Genomic DNA, 18,214 nt, shown 5'->3' on the forward strand with positions numbered 1-18,214 from the left:
TTGAACTTTGCAATGAACTCATTTACTACAAAGGCAAAGTATACCTTGTGCCTACATTGAGCTACACGAAGAGGGTGTTAGAAGAGATGTATTCTTCTCCGTTATTGGGGCACATGAGGCTATATATAAGACCTTTGAGAAGGTACATAAGAGTTTTTATTGGAAGGGAATGTGGAAAGATATGTATGCTTTTGTGGCAAGTTGCTTACCTTGCCAACAAAAACAAGGATCCATTCATAAGCCCAATGGCTTACTTCAGCCTCTACCCATTCCCAAGGACAAAGCATATTTCTATGAATTTCATCACACAGGGCTACCTCACACAAGGAGGATATGGGATGGCATATATGTGGCTGTGGACCACTTGAAAAAAGTAGCACATTTAATTCCTTCTAAGGTCAAATTTTCAACATCTATGGTTGTAAAACAGTTTGTGAATCATGCGTTCAAGTTACATGGAGTGCCACAACCAATTGTTAGTGACAGGGATGTGAAGTTTATGAGTACATTTTGAAAGACATTGTTTGAGATCATGGAGATTGTTTTGACACCTAGCAGTACCTACCACCGCCCGAAAATCAATGGCAAACCGAGAGGGTGACTTAGTGGGTGGAGACTTACTTGAGGCATTATTACCATGATACACAAGGTGTTTGGGATGAGTGATTTCCGTTGCTGTCGAGTTTGCTCATAATAGTACGCATCATGAGAGTGATTGCCACGTCACCATTTGAGGCACTTTATGGGTACAAAGTGAATATGCAATGATGGTTTAAAAGAAATAGGGGGTGAACCCTAATGCAAAAAAGGAGTTAGAAAAGTTGGATGCACTCTTACAATAATAAAAAGCTAATATGAAGCAAGCTCAAGAAAGGATGAGACAGTATGCAAATGCTCATAGGAGACCATTCGAAATCAAGGAGGGAGATTGAGTTTTCTTGAGAATACCCAAGACTAGATATGGATCTCTTAAGGGTAAAACAAACACCAAGTTAGCTCATTGATACTATAGGCGATACAAGGTTTTGAGACTTACCAATTGGCACTTTTATGAATCACAAGAATTCATGATGTGTTTCATGAATCACATCTTAAATTTTTGTGCAAGATGAGCTACCATTAGGGAAATTTTGGACTCAACTTTGGGCTATTAGAGTGTTGTCAGCTCATTTAATGAACGGTTTTCAATCTAAAAATTTCCCTCGTTCAGCTCATTTAATAAAAGTGTTTTTTTCCTCTAAAAATTTGAAATGTTCTCTTCGAAGTTCCTAGCTCATTTAATGAATGGATTTCCCTCTAAAAATTTCGCACGTTTTGGAGGTTATCTCTTCTTCCATCTCATCTTCTTCCATCTTCTTCCATCTGCTTTTATTTTCTATTTGCTTCCATGGAAACCACACATCCTAGGCGTCCCTACTCCTCTACTAGAGCTATTATAGTATACAACAGTTTTGATATGGATAATCAAAGGTGGATTCCTACCATAATCTCTATTGGTAGTTGGATTATGTTGCAGACGAGGAAGCGAAAAAAAACAAAGAATAAGTTCATTAACAATTACAAAGGCAGAGTTCAAGATTTCAAACTCTCTGACCAAGTAGGAGCATTAAGGAAGTCCTTATACAACATGCCTACATGCACTTAAAACTCTCTGACCAGGTAGGAGCATTAAGGAAGTCCTTATACAACATGCCTACATGCACTTAAAACTGCGTCTGCAATGTTTGCCTAATGGAATCCCACTCCATAGACCAGACTGTAAGTAAATGTTTTTACATTATGTTTATGTAATTTGTTTCATTTCTATACTTATGCTTCTCTTGTATTCGTCTGTATAGATATATATCCTTCAAACTTGGTTGACTGGAAGCCTATAGATAGTATTGTGGGAATCTTTGATGTTTTTCATGCATCTATTGGTGAGCAGCTATACAAAGAAACATCAAGCAAGTCTTTGGCAGAGAGAGGAGTGTTACAAGCTATGGATCTTTGAAAGCATTACCACTACCTTCATTATAGTCCAGAATGGCCAATACCAACAGCAGAAACAAGTGAGTGCTTTAGATTAAAGCTATACCAAGACGTGCAGAGGTGTATAAGACCAAATGTAGCAAGTCGTCAGGTGAAAATCATTCTTTATGCCATTGCATGTTTTTGTCAACTTCTTTTATGACAAGGAGGTCAAAAAAACATCGTCAATATTTATCTATAAATCAGAGAAATGTTTGGATTTCTTAGGTCAAAATTGGGATGTGAAAGAATTAAATGGGGTTACCTGCAAAATCCATAGGAAATCTATTGTCTGTAAATATATGATTGGTCCCCAAAATTTTATTTTGGCCTTTCATTATATGAGATGGCATTATTTCAATGGAAAACTTGTAACAATTAATCAGGACTTGGAGGATGACATTGAAAATCCATTGATGTTATTAGAGGTATGGTTTGAACATGAGCTCTTGATAGTACTCAATATAAGGTCAAACATCTCACTGCGTCAAGTGAGAACAGACTTGGCAAATGAGGATGACCTACAAGTGCCTGATGATTATGTGTTCAAGTGCAATGACCATAAGGTATGTTATTCAGTCTAACATCAAAAAAGTATTCATTTTAAAACTATGCCATAATCATTATTACTTATATACATTACTTTGATTTTTGGAAATAGGTACCAAGGAGAAAAGAAAGGACCATTCAATGTAAAGACATTACAAGGAAGCAAGTTTTTGTGGTGCAAACAACCATCACATAGAGATAAATGGAGATAAATGGAGACAAATGTATTTTTGACAGCATATAGCTACATCAATCATGACAACATTTTGTATTTCTCTGAGCAATAGAAACTAAGACAAATATTCTACATTTTCTTATTAGATGTTTAAAACATTGATAGCATGTTCTTATTTTTTCCTACGAAGCGTGCTATTGGGTGTGGGAAGATTCTTGTTGTTGGGGTGGTGAAGCTTGTCGTTGAGGGGGTGCTTGCTCTTTGGGATGTTCTTGGGTTGGTTGCTCTTCCGAACGCTCTTGGGGTGGTTGCTCTTGGGGACGGGAAGCTTGCTCTTCTAGAACAGAAGCTTGCTGTCATTGCGAGGTTGAAGCTTGATTTTGCGCAGCTTGCAGCTGTTGGGAACTCGAAGCTTCCAAATTGACGTCTTTAGATCCATCAAATTCTGGAAGCTCGACAACCAACCTGTCGACTTGTGTTCGGAGGTACTGCCACCGTGCGGTGGTCCTGGTCGCGGCCATGGTGGAGGGGGCATAACAGGGATATTAGGGGGCATGCTATGAATGTTGATAATAATATGCTCAATGGTCTCTTCCCTGAACAACCCTAAATCCACATCACAGTATTCTGATAATTGTGGATTCTACAAAAAGCCAAAAAAAAAATTAGACATGTGCCATCAAAGAATGAGGAAGAAAAGTAAGATATCATTAAAAAAAAAGGAGTATGCCTACATTTTCTGCAGGCAATGAGATAACTAAGTGTAGCAGCAACTTTGTGTTGTAGCACACCCTCCAACCGCAACTATGGCCATTCTGTTCTACGAGACTCTGCATCTCACAGTCCTTGTGTATTCTAGCAGTGTGTCCTAGATTATGGCCTCGAGAGTAATTATTAGCTTTCTAACCGATCTGCACGAAACAATACTGTTGTCAATACTGAAAGTTCTCTAACTACTTCTCCCTCCCTCCCTCTCTCTCTCTCTCTCTCTCTCTCTCTCTCTCTCTCTCTCTCTCTCTCTCTCTCTCTCTCTCTCTCTCTCTCTCTCTCTCTCCAACTCGTTATTACGATATATAAATAATGATCGTGTGGACTTACTATCTCACGGTGCCATGGAATTCTTCACCTGAATTGGTCAAGTAACAAGTCTTGGATTCTATATCATAAAGGATCAAACTCCACTGTGAACTACAACATGCAATTAGGAGTATCAGAAGTAACATAAAAAATATATAGTAAATTTAGGTCACAATACTAAGACTATAAATGAGATTGCATGTCACTTACTCTTAGAATTATTTGAGCTATATCAAAATTTATCGGACTAAACCATGGACATACATCAACCAATGAAGTATGTTGTGCAGTAACAACCAAGGAAAGGAGGGAATCTACAATATATACACCATTTTGAACATCGAATGGAAGATTTGATATAATCAATCTACACAAGAAAATTATATTATATTAGTTACTTTGGACAAGCAAACCACTTTACAATCAAGATGATGACAAGGACGTAGCAAACCTTAGAACTGTTATGATAATTCTATCATTGACCTCCCTTGAAACATTGGATAAAACATCAATATCCTCCGCATCGAAAGGGAAAAATTATGCGGTGCTTCGCACCGGAAGTCTAACGTGAAACGAGGGGACAAAATAACTCAAAGCTCTAACATTCGACTTATGCATTTCCCGAATAGCCACTTTCTTCAACCACAATTCTTGGAGCTCCTGCATCCTAGCTTGGTCTCCAATCCTTTGTGCGTTGAGCCCTCCGTTGAGCCTTGTGTCATGAGAATGACTAGCCTCTGTCACTTCTATGATCTTAACTTTCTTCATCAAAAGGATGGATTTCCAAAATTCCTTTCATTCTCTTGTCACTAAGTAGGATGGGGGCTCCAGCGTACGGTCACATTTGAACGTGAGCAAACGAAGTGAGTTCATGTCTTTCGGGATCACAGTGATTCTGTGTACATGCGTGGCAAGGATGTAACTATCCTGAAAAAACTCGACAAGCCAGTCTTTCGCAGCCTCTTGCAAACATCCTAGGGCAGAGGCCTGCCAACGCATATTAATGCCAAAATCTTCGCATGTCGACTGGACTACGTGCTGGAATGGCAACTTTGGAACCGCGCAATGCATATGTTTTTCTACCTTCCTTATTTCAAGAAGGACGGATCTATGTTGGTCGTATCTACGTCTCCTCATTGAGCACAGTGCATGTATTTTCTTTCCCAAACTAGCTTCTTTATCTACTTTAGGATCATCTGTAGATGAGAGCCTTGCGGTCTTCTTCATATGCGCCATCTGAAAATAGTCATAATGTTACATGATAAGTTTCTCAATAAATACATAGGACAATAAAATAGCAACAAATCACTACAACGCGATTTGGGCATATCACATACAATCACAACACAATCACAACACAATCCTCATGTTGTAGTGATTATCACGCTTAGCACTTCAAAACACAAAATAATAGAAAAACTACTTAAAAAGTTAACTTGGATAACGAAATAGCTTCAAATCACTACAACGCGATATGGATACATCAGACAAAATCTACATCAACTCCTTGCGTTGTAGTGATTTCTCAAACAGACCCTTTCATTTGACAAAATAACACATGAACAATACACCTAACAATACCTATGACGATAAAATAGGTTCAAATCACTACAATGCGATATAGGCACATCAGACCTAATTGTCATACCCTCCTCGCGCTGTAGTGATTTCTTGCACAAAGCGTTTCATTTCACAAAGTAAGTCATGAAAAATCTATGACTTATTTTCATGACTCACCAAAGAATCACGTAAGAAAAATGTTGAACAGATGTACGCTTGCTTGATAAATCGCAGAGATGGCATAGATGAAGCACGACAGGAATACACGCAGCTGAAGGAGGTAAAAATTCAATGAGTCTAGTCTATGGTTTTTTAATTAATTTTTGTAGAAGACTATAATATAATGTAATTGTATTTCCTATTATGTAAACTTAATTTATGTTTTTTGTAGTGTGTTGTAAGTCAATATAAATGTTATTAATTCATTAATTTTTATGTTTGATTTTTGCAATACGTGTTAAAGTTTTGTAGGCATTTCTCCTAAGGTTTGTAGAACGTTGATGTAGGTTTGAATCTAAGATATAACTTTAGGTTATGTTTAATTAATTAATTTTTTTTTCGTACACACAGGGGGCCCACTCAAGTAGGCTATGTTTAATTAATTAATACTGGGATAAAACTTTAGGTTATGTTTAAGTAGTTAAGTATTGAGATAAAACTTTGGATTATATTTAATTAATTAATGTCCGGATAGAGGCATGAATTTGCATTAAGTAATGCTAAAAAAGTGAATATGGCACCAAAATTTTGTTTGCATATTAATTAATTAGTTGTAGTATCAAAACATTAGGAGTAGGTTGAATAGAAATGAAAGAGGAACCTTAGTTATTAGACCTCAGGGTTATTTTTTATTTTTTTTAAAGAAAATCGAGTATTCTCTGAAGTGTTCACAGCACCGCCTCTGAAGGGTTTAAAAGGGAGTTGTCCCACCTGGGGCAAAGCCCCGCGCGCGAGAGAGAGAGAGAGAGAGTGGACGCCGAGAGAGAGAGAGAGACAGACGGCTGGGTGGTCGATGATGGCGACGCCGAGAGACGGACGACCTACGTTAGGTCCCGCCTTCAATTTTTTTTTTGGATTGGTCTGGCGGCATTTTATTTTGCTTTGACTTTAGAGCCCTAAGGTTATAACCTTAGGGCAATAACATATTAATTAGCGCCCCTAAGAGCGCTAATTAAGATATATTCGCTGTAGAGTGAATAGGTGACCATCATTAGCTGCTTGGGAGCTATGCATGCTAAAAATATGTACAGGAGGAGAGTGAGACAAGGTGGAAAGAGCGTTGCGTCATGAAAAGAGGGGATCCCGTGGTTTGTCTGACTTTAGTAGGCACAAGCTCCTTGTGGGCGCCTCTAGATTCGCCACATACGCAGCAGGTTGGTGGGTTGGGTCGATGCGTGCACGTGAATAAATAAATAAAATCCGTGAATTCATTTCTCATTCCCGTCCCGAGGACTACGGCCAAAGCCTCACTCTACCCAAAAATAAATAAATTATTGTTCTTCCCCCAGTCTTCAAAAAATGATATGTAAGCTCCTTACATCAGATGCCTATTGGACACACTCGTTTACAAAACGGACAAGGAGAGAGAGAGAGAGAGAAGAAAAAACATTAGCACTATATTTTTAAAAATTGAACTCCCAAAAAAGAAAAAGAAAACTTTAGCCCTCCCCTCTCACTCTCACACAACAGTGGGTACTTAATTAACACTAGTACTCAGCCCGCGCGTTGCTATGGTATGTAAAAGACAATAAGAAACGAAACGCAGGAATGGAAGCCGGAATAATCGGAATACAAAGGGTCAATCGAAGGGATTTTTCCCTCTTTTTTTCAGAACCCCAGGATTTCTTTTTTCTCTCCTCTCCTTGGTATGTAAAAGACATTAAGAAGCGAAACACAGGAGGAATACAAAGGGTCAATCGAAGGGATTTTTCCCTCTTTTTTTCAGAACTCCAGGATTTCTTTTTTCTCTCCTCTCCTTGTGCCTTCGTTGTCCATGCTTAATATGTAATAGATGCCAACACCTCCACTTTAAGAGAGTGTCTATATTTGAACCCAACACCTCCACTTTAAGAAAGTGTGCATATTTGAACCCAACACCTCTACTTTGGCGCTACCTTATGGGCTACAATACTATAACACAAACATTGAGAAGCACTTCGTGTATTACGTGCCTTCTCACCATTCACATTACCATAGGAATTTGGGCCATGTCTGTAAAGCTCAAGTGATGTGGCTATGAAAGTGTAATGTGGAGGAAAAGTATGGGTCATGTATTGGGGATTTTTGTGAAAATTACCTAAACATATGGATTTTTTTGACTAAAGTTTAAGGCATTAAAAGTTAGCATCTTTTTTTCTTATGCACAAACCTCATACCATTAATGTTGATGATGAGTAGTCAAATGGCTTTCCTTAGTCACCCCCTCTTGAGCTTATGTGGGACGACCAAAAGCTCTCTCTCTCTCTCTCTCTCTCTCTCTCTCTCTCTCTCTCACACACACACACACACACACACACACACACACACATGCACACACGTACACATGCATGCATGTACGTGCACACACAACACACCCACACCCACCCACCCCACACACATATGCAATATTCTTTCATAGGTTTATTACCATTTAATCTTGATTCTCATGTCCATGTATACTTAGAAAGATTTATAGATTTGACATGTGTGTTAGAGTATTAGAGCTTCCCTTTGTAGCGTATTTATTAACCATGACTCACTTCTGATAGATCTTTGGTCTCTCTAACCATAAGTGTGTGTTAGAGTATTAGAGCTTCCCTTTGTAGCATATTTATTATAATCTTAAACTCACTTCTGAAAGATCTTTGATCTCTCTAAACATAAGTTCCCTAACATAAAACGCACAACCAAAATGTTACCATCACACCTTATCACTCCTTGAAGGAGAGATGAAACTTTAATTGCTAGAATTTAGTTTTAGAGAAAAAAATGTGATCTCTTAGCCCAATGACAAATTAAAAATAATCAAGTATTTCTAGGTCAACGGTATTAATCATTTGTAGTTGGGTTGGTTGGTTACAACATGTTAGATGTTCTAAACAAGGCATGGAATAAACACTGCACCTAAAAAGCATACGAAAGACTTCTAAATATCTTAAGCACATATTTATTGGCTATTGAGAAAGTTAGTTGGTGTATAATAAGAAAACGAAGGGTAGGTTTCTTTTAAATTGTGAGAGGTAGTTGGCGAATAATAAGAGTAGTTGGTGTATAATAAGAAGAAAAGGGTAGTTAGTGTACAATAAAGGTAGGTTTCTTTTAAACATGATTAAAGTATATAGGTTGTAATTATCTTAACTACTTTATCATATAGAGCACAAGGTTATGACTTTAACTACTTCATAAGATAGAGCACAAGGTTTTGCGAATGTACTCATTATATGAGAAAAAATTAAATCCTTCCTTATTTATATACGTGGTATTTTATTTAAGGAATCACAAAAGGGTACCCCATTAATACCATATATCTTCCATTGGGCCAATAGAGGCTTTAAGCCTAGGTTTAAAAAAAGAACCTCTATTTGGTAAAACACTCAAAAGTGGGCACTCAACTGAATTTTATATGTTTAATGCCAGTGACTTAAGAAAAAATCTTCAAATATAAGTTCTTCTTGTGTAGCTTTAACATTGTCTTGTAATGCACTAACCCATTGCCAAACTTAATGTTTTCAAACATGCACTCTGGAAAGAAGCTATACTCCCAAATATACACTATGGAAAGAGGCCATTTCAATATACTCTCTACGTAAATGTACGTTCACATTATGGAAATAGGCCATCTCAATATACTTCCTAAGTAATTTTCCATTTAATATGTAGAATAAATATTATGTTATCATCCACTTATGGATACAAACAACTAGGAAAGTGGTTCTTGATCAAGATTAACTGTATCTCCAAGCTTCAACCTTATTTTAAATTTTACTTTAGGTGACCTCAACTATACTTTTCTCATACTACATGTATTTGGACTCACAAAAACATTTTAAGAAGGTGAGAAGTGAAAAACTTCCATGGACTTCTTGTTGGTTCTTCTTAATTCTATAGCACATTACATCACTTTAAATATAATAATGGCAATAAAGATGTATACTCACGTTGTAATAGTATTTACTAGAAGGTTGTAGACCTCTTCCATTTTTGAAATAACATATGCTTCCTTACCCATTTTTAAAATGTCTCTTTGTGGTGTGTAGATCAATTGAATTTTATACAATAGGTTGTTCTATCATCACCTTTGTAACTTAAATTCTATTTCTTTAGAATTGGGGTTCCTGCTTTGAACTTCTTTGTTTGGAAAGATCTTTAGCTATTTATATTCGAAAAAGAAATTTGTTGAAAGCACCAATTGATCAAGTCACCCAATGTAGCTCTTATCACAATGTATGGTACACGCTCAAAATTACCCTAATTCCTAAATCTAGTAGTTACACTTTTTTGGACAAGGGAAATTTTGGGTTTATATCACAATATGTTGTTAAAGCCTCAATTTCCTATAACATCAGAACCCATCACCTAGATGCCACCTAGATGCTAGGCCAAATTTTGTCAAGTAGGAATTTGACTTAGGCTTGACAAGGTTTTAATATCTTGGGAACCCTCACAAAGAGACCCACGACGATGAGAACAAACCACTCAGTTATATAGTTTCTTGTTATGGGCTATTGGGTCCATAACATATTCTTTACTTTAATTTCTAGACCTCTTCAACAAACATTAATGCCTTGTAAATTTAAAAAATTACTACTCAAGAAGCTATCTGAACATCTAAACCCATTACATCCATATAATCCTCTCTTTGAAGAAATTTTCAAAATTACTAAAAATTAATTAGAAATGATGTAATAGCCTTATCTTCAAGGAATGTGTATAAAAAAGTGTGTCCAATGAACTTATTACATATAGAATGATTTTGGAGTACACGTTTGACCTAGCCTCATAATAAATCCATCTTGTTATGGCCCTCTAAGCTCTTGACATGATTAATTTGGATAATAAGAGTTGCTAATTTAATATTATAAAATAAAAATACATACACATCCTTGTGCATGTGCACTTGGGCACATACATATGCATGCACACATGCCCCACATGATATCTATGAGTTAATATAATAATTATGGTCTTATAAAAGATTATTCATGAAATAGATTTGACAAATTCTTGCAACATAAAAGTTATTAACAAGTTAGATAGTACACAAGCTCTATAACTAGAATTGCAAAAGAACCTATTTAAGTTAATTTTTCTTTAGTAATGACCTTTTAATAGTTAATATGCTAATGAAAACGTCATAACAATCTATAAACCCCTTTATTGAGACATAGGGTCAACCTTGTTTCAAAATTATAATATGCATGCTTTTTCTTTATATAAAAATGAATAATCATTTAATAAATGATAAATGATAGCATTAAGGTAACATAAAAATAAGCATTAAGATTATGCTTTTTTGTGAGGGTGGAGAAATTCATTATACTAAAACACACTAATTTTCTCCAATTGTGCCCATATTAAAATTATATCATCTCATGTAACAAATTTACTTGCTTAAGGCTAACTTCTCTTTTGTATTTAAGGCTCGCCATGTTTATTGTATGATTTTTCTCCCCATTTGAATTGTAAGGATTTAGTGATCCCTAGCAATAATTTTATTCAAATCCTCAAGACTTTTTCTACCTATGTGAGGGCATCATTTGGTTATAAGGCTAATGTATCCAAAGGAAATGAAAGTTATTGAATTAGATGATTGAAAAAAAAGCTTCAAATAGTGAAACTCAAAACATTGGGAAAACAAATAGTTAAACTAAGATAAAAAACCTAATAGTTCAAAGTTACTTCTAAGTGAAGAAGCATCTGATTCATTGGACTTTTAAGTCCTTAGGTTTAAATGCTTAAACACTAATTTTATTCATTTCTCCAAATATGTCTTCCTAGAGAATTGAACCTTCTCTAAGATGGACAAGATTCAAGTTATTTTGTTGAAAAGACAAAGACTTCATATAATTTCATATTTATCACAAGGTTTTCAATCGGATCCAATAAAAAAACTAATGGGCTTGTTAGGATTTCAATCGGATACAATCAAAAAAATTATCTTTGAATATGAAAAAAGTAAAAAATATATATAGAGGATAGACAAAAAGGATTCATTTAAAACCCTTTAACGCTTTTCATAAGTTATGTAAGTGGTAAAAATTTAAACTATATTTTTAAAAAAGAAAGAAAGGGTAGGTGTATTAATCTATCAAAAATTACTAACAAGATATAATAGTTTTTGTATACAAATATATCAATAGAAATCATCAAACTAAGAACCACCAAAACTACTCGGTACTACTGCTTGCCTATTCCACCCTTTTTAATAATACGGAGATGCTTGGATTTTTTTTTTGTCATGCTAAACTATGTTAATATCATGGGTGATGCCATTATAAATATTAATACGTTTGGTGCACATTGATATGTGCTCGAGGCTTCAAATGTTATTACAATAATTTTGTATGTGGTAGGGTGATTCTTGGAGTACTTACGTCCTAATGAACATATGTGTAGTGATGGTTTGTTTGCCTATGGAATATGTGTGTGTTACTAAATTTTTTGTTGGATATTTTATACGTGAGGGGGACTTGGAAGATTGAGGCAAATAGGCATAAATAATTAATTTGAAAGGCACTTACAATTTTGAGCAAGCTTTGTATATATCTGCAAGCTTGTGCCCATTATTTTATTTATTTTTATAAGCTTAGACTTGACGCATATAATTTGGCAATATTTAATTTTTTATATTTTGTAAATTTTAAAAGCTTTCCCCTAGCCTCAAGTAATTTTTTATATTTTGTAAATTTTAAAAGCTTTCCCCTAGCCTCAAGTAGTTTGATAAAAATAGAGTTCTCTATTTTAATAAAAAAAGTTTAAAAGCTTTCCCCTAGCCTCAAGTAATTTAATAAAAATAAAGCTTACTATTTTAAGAAAAAAGAGAGCACAGTACAAAGTAAAAGCACCACTTTTGTATTTTTAAGAAAAAAGAGAGCTCTCTATTTTAAGAAAAAGAGATCACTGTAGAAAGTAAAAGCACCACTTCTATATTTTTAGAGGCTATGGCTTATTTTTGACATTATATACACAAATATACTCAAGTGGGGATAGGCCACACATTGAGAGAGAGAGAGAGAGAGAGAGAGGTGAAGCCACCACTCGAACTTGTACAGATAGGCCCATAAAGGTTAAAGACTAGATTTTTGGCAAGATTCTGAATGGGCTGGCTAACCGAGAACATTTAGTGGACAAGTTTGTGGCATGTCTGGTAACTAGGAATGCCTTCATATTTGATGCAAAAGTTGGTATTACAGCTCACATAGGTCATATAAAAAGGCTACTATTATGGCAAGTCTCTTCCTTGCGGTCAACTCATTTGGTGGAGAATGACACAGGATATATATTGGATGACGGTACTCCAAGCTACACCTGTGGTTCGAAGTAATTAGTCAGGGAAAGTTTGTGGCATGTCTGGTAACTAGGAATGCCTTCATATTTGATGCAAAAGTTGGTATTACAACTCACATAGGTCGTATAAAAAGGCTACTATTATGGCAAGTCTCTTCCTTGCGGCGGTCAACTCATTTGGTAGAGAATGACACGGATATATATTGGATGACAGTACTACAAGCTACACCTGTGGTTCGGAGTAATTAGTGAGGGAAAGCGAGTACATCACATGGCAGCCATGTGGCCATTTGTAAAGTAATTTTTGGTAATATATCTTCTATTATGAGAGAGAGAGAGAGAGAGAGAGAGAGAGAGAGAGAGAGAGAGAGAGAGAGAGAGAGAGAGAGAGAGAGAGAGAGAGAGAGAGAGAGAGAGAGAAACAACGAAAGATATATTAAGTGTCTACTAAAGACCCAATGGGCCTATGAGACCAAAGTGATACAATAATGTCCATGGCAAATCTCATCATGGAATAAAAAATAAAACATAAACATAGCTCTCATTGGGGTGATACAAAACTGTCCATGGAAACTTATCATATAATACTAAGAACATAGAAACATGAGAGCAGCATCAGCTCCGAGTAGATGGCATACCACTCTCTAAAATATCAAGCATGGGGCCAATGAGGATGGCCGCTAGGTCTCCCTTAGCTATGTCAAGTGGAAAGGTAGCTCGATGGTGGTGGAGCATGTCCTGGATCTGGAGCTTGATGAGGTGATCATGGTGGCCGATGGGGGGGCCAGGGGCGTCGGGCATGCTGGAGTGCGGAGGCTCGGTCCAAGGTAACTTCTCTCGGATGAGGTAGGTCCGGAGCAGTTCGTGGAGGGTCCACAAGATCCACTATATCAGTGTCCCCCACCTCCTGGGTTTGGAAGAAACTAGTGATGGTTGGTTGGCGAGGGAGGGGGCAGGGTGGCTAGGACCGAAGCTCTCTCAAGAAGGTGTTCCTATGTCTGCAGAGCTCAAGCAAGAAGAGGCCTAGGCAGCGCTGGTCTTGGAAGTCAATGATCCTGGAGAGTGGACCAAATCCTTCATGAAATAGATAGTGAAACCTCCCACAGATTTCATAGTATATTGGGCAGTGGCATATGTAATGCTCCTTTGTCTCAACCTCGGTGTGGTATAATTAGCAGATCCTCTCCTCTCTGGGTCTCCGTATAAGCTTCCCGGCTCTCTGAAGATGCGCTTAGCTCTACTTGTCTCCACTCTGAGGCGGTGGGATGAAACCCGTATATCTGGCTAATCGCAATCCGCATGGTATGGGACAGGTGAACACTCAAGTAGCCTGGCTGCTGGATGAATCCATCCTCAGTGAGTGTGAGGAAGTGATCTCTATAGAAGTGCATCTTTGTGGGGAGGTTCATGTGAAAGGTTCTTTTTTCTTTCTGACTATTTACACATATGAAAATATGGAAGATAAAATCATATTTGATGTGAAAGGCAAAGAAATCTTAGGTTACGGTAGCAAACTCAAATTAGAAGCTTTGTAAATTCCTTTCACACATACTAGAGCACTTTTAGTTAATAATTATAAATATTATTATTCATTACCTAATGAAAATAGAGATCAAAGAAGAGACGAGTACATTAAAAGGGTAGGATTGGGTGGCTTTTATGGTGTTTTCATATGAGATTTTGTGTATGTTTCTCCCATTTAGAAATGGTGAAATAAAATGTTCATTCAAGGAAAAGAGGGCATTACAATTGATTTAAGATATGCAAGGTTGATAGAATTGTGGTCCCAAGATTGTACAATATGATGGTAGGCTAATGAATTTATCAAGTTTGAGGTCTTCCTAGCTAATTGGGTGAAGCTTGGGGAAGTAATATAGGCGACAAAAATGTGAGAAGCAGTTTTTCTATATGCTCCTAAAAGTAGGAGCATAGAAGCATTAGGCACCTATTTTGCCATGTAAGGTAGTTTTGAACTGGTGGAATGGTTGTCGCATGGTAGCGATGGTATTTGAAGTTTAAAATGGAATTTTCACTAATTTACACAATTCACGTGGATCATTAGAACACTTAATTTTGGTTAGCTTTTATTGCTCTCTTGCTATTTGACTTGGTAGTTTTTTTTATAAAGAAAGGTCATATGCTTAAATGTAAAACCATTATGAAGTTTTTTTTGGGGAGGATGATTATTACCTATGGTGCTTACATAAACATTTTTGATGGGTAGTGGAAAGCAAGATGGAATGGTGACATTACCCACCATCCAAGGTTAATTGCCTTGCTCATTATCTGATTCTTGGGGCACCCATACGTGTAGATACTCTTAAAGCGAATAGAGTATGAAAAAGTCATGAAATGCCTATCTTAACCTTGGATAGAAGTCAGTGAAAACTCATTGGAAGCCTTGATTCTAACTATAGCAAAACAAGATGCCTTATGATGACATGTCTTAGAACCTCACTACCACGTTAATAAATGTGGCAAGGGTGCAAAGAACAAAAGACATGCATCTCTATTCCATTAAAAGATTGTGAGTTTGAGATTGCTAGCATGGTGGTATTGATTAGTTGCAATCCTAATATTATTAATCCCATTACCTCACAATAGCCCCATGGAACCCCCCTTGTGTGTGTGTGTGTGTGTGTGAGAGAGAGAGAGAGAGAGAGAGAGAGAGAGAGAGAGAGAGAGAGAGAGAGAGAGAGAGAGAGAGAGAGCTAACAAGTACCAATGGTTGGGCTAGGAGGGTCAAATTTATGTACAGGGGTTGTATAAGGGTTCCTTTAAGCATACACGCACATGCGTGTGCGTGCACACACACACATGCATGCACAAGTGTGTGTGTGTGTGTGTGTGTGTGAGAGAGAGAGAGAGAGAGAGAGAGAGAGAGAGAGAGAGAGAGAGAGAGAGATCACCAAATCCAAGGTGGACTTCCTGGCCTTAAGCTAGCCTCCCCCTTGCAAACCATGGTAGGGGACCTTTCCTTGGACAAGGGCATGAGTGCATGACAGAATGCACTTGTGACTTGGTAGGGGCATCATCAAGAAAATTTAGTGCACACTTTAAGGGTGTTAATGTACGATAAACTTAACTCCAAGTAGTTATCCATTCCTTAGTCTTTAAGCTAGAGGGTACATTTGTTGCAATACATTGAGGGAGAAGAGCCCAAAGGCCTTTCAACTTAGATTCTTTTAATAATGCATGCATTTAAGTATGCACTATCCCATTATCTCTTTGGAAATTGTGAGGGTGTGTAAAATTTAACAATTGGATAATTGATCCATGTGTTCAAAAAAAGGTTAGCTTTTCAAGATGAAATCGTATAAACATTAGTGTCCAATTAGATATGAAAATATTATCCTTTATAACAAAAACATTAGAGGCACTACATTATGAAGTTCCTTTGAACATTAGTGTCCAATTAGATATGAAAATATTATCCTTTCTAACAAAAACAGTAGAGGCACTACATTCTGAAGTTCCTTTGGACATTAGTGTCCAATTAAATATGAAAATATTATCCTTTCTAACAAAAACATTAGAGGCACTACATTTTGAAGTTCCTTTAGCCAATACAGGCCATGCTAGGAAAACAAATGTGAAAATGCCTTCAGGAGGCAGTTGTTGTAAGCTTCTCAAATTGTGCTCAATACACTCGAAAGAAGCATTTATTAAATGTAGCCATAGGGAGGGAGGCTTTGGCTTGTCTAGATTGTATAGAGGTGAAGGCTAGAGTGTAAGGAAGTTAATGTGGATTTTGCTTGTTTAGTGATTGAAGAGCATTTGATAAGCCATCCCGCCTCGAAAGATTGTTTCTAGTGTTAGAAAAGGTGACATTATAGTAAAAGTGGCCAAGGATTTTCATACCTAATCTAATGGCTCTGGAGCTCTAAAAAATGCATAGCTCTTCAACCGTTGCACCTATGACAAAACTTCCTTCACAGATAATTTTTTTAAAAACATGACAAAAATTCATATGGAGAGAATTGTGTGAAAACAAGGAAAAATCGTTGTTTACAGCACGAGAACGTTCCAAGTGAGTTGCATGCAACAATAAATGGTCATGAAGAAGGGGCGAGGCAAGAGAGAGAATGGAGGGGGGCAAAGAGGTAATGGGAGGCAAGATGAGCGGAGGAGGAGAGCAAGGTCAGGAGAGAGAATTGGCGCACGTGATAAGAGAGAAGGGGAATAAAAGGGGGGCTGTTAGAGAGAAAAATAGTGCAAACAAAAAGAGACAAAAGAGGCGATGGACAATGTGCTTACTCATCCAAGAAGCAACCAGAGAAAATCCAGGCGTTGCAAGCCCCATGGGGAAGACAATGTGCTTACTCATCCAAGAAGCAACCAGAGAAAATCCAGGCATTGCAAGCCCCATGGGGAAGTTTAATTTTGGTAAAACCAAGTTTTACAACCTCTGCAAATCGTTTCATATGAGGCGTTGGATTGGCTGGGGACTTTTAATTTTGGTAAAACAAAGGTTTTACAACCTTTGCAAATCGTTTCACTATGGGCCACTCTAAATCAAATTAATGATTTTCATTTTTCACTCATTGTAGTCCCCTCCTATTTTAAGGAATTATTTCCCATAATTTATTATACATTTCGTAATGAAAATCGATTGATTTAATGAGTTATACTTATTTTGATTAGTTGAAGAAAAGGTTTCTATGGAGTCGGCTCATGTTAGGCCACTCTTTTATTTTTCCTCCTTTTTGTAGAAGTAGGCACTGGAATTACATGCCACACTAGGGTAGATTCGAGCCCAGTACCTTCAGTTTTAGGAGGCATATGGGCGCTACCACCACTGGGCTATAGCCGAAGCCACTAAAGTTAGGAAGGGTACGTGATGGTTCTCAAAGGAAGAAAGATGACTCATGAGGCACCCATAATAAATAAAGTGGTGAGAAGTGAGGACATAAGTAAATGGAGGGCAAGAGCTATCACTTATGATCTATCTTCTGAACTTGAATCCTAAGCCTCTGTGGGAGTCTTAAGCAGCATTGGCCCTAAGCCATTAGCTCTATAGGCCATTAGCCCTAGGCTTAGAGCAATAAGGTCAAAAATATTATGGAGGCCAAGTTGGCTTGGTGACAAAGAGAGCCAGTGGGTGGGGTGGGCACTCTGGGGGAGAGATCTTGTGCTTATCCATGCACATTGTTGGTGGGGGCAAAAAGATGGAAGGGTGCCCTGGATTTGTGGAAAATTCAAGCAGAGGGGTTCTTTTTCCACGTCAGCCTTTGCCTCGTCATCTCCGTCAGCCTTTTGGCCTCGAAAGGAGCATTTCTCCTGCCTTTGGAGCGTGAAAAAGAGCCAAATTCAGAAGAGACTTTAATTAGTCTTTTTAGCCTCATCTCAAAAAGGGCA

The sequence above is a fragment of the Cibotium barometz genome, chromosome 10 (assembly GCF_041138505.1).
Source record: "Cibotium barometz isolate CiBa-2024 chromosome 10, ASM4113850v1, whole genome shotgun sequence".
Lineage (NCBI taxonomy): Eukaryota > Viridiplantae > Streptophyta > Polypodiopsida > Cyatheales > Cibotiaceae > Cibotium > Cibotium barometz.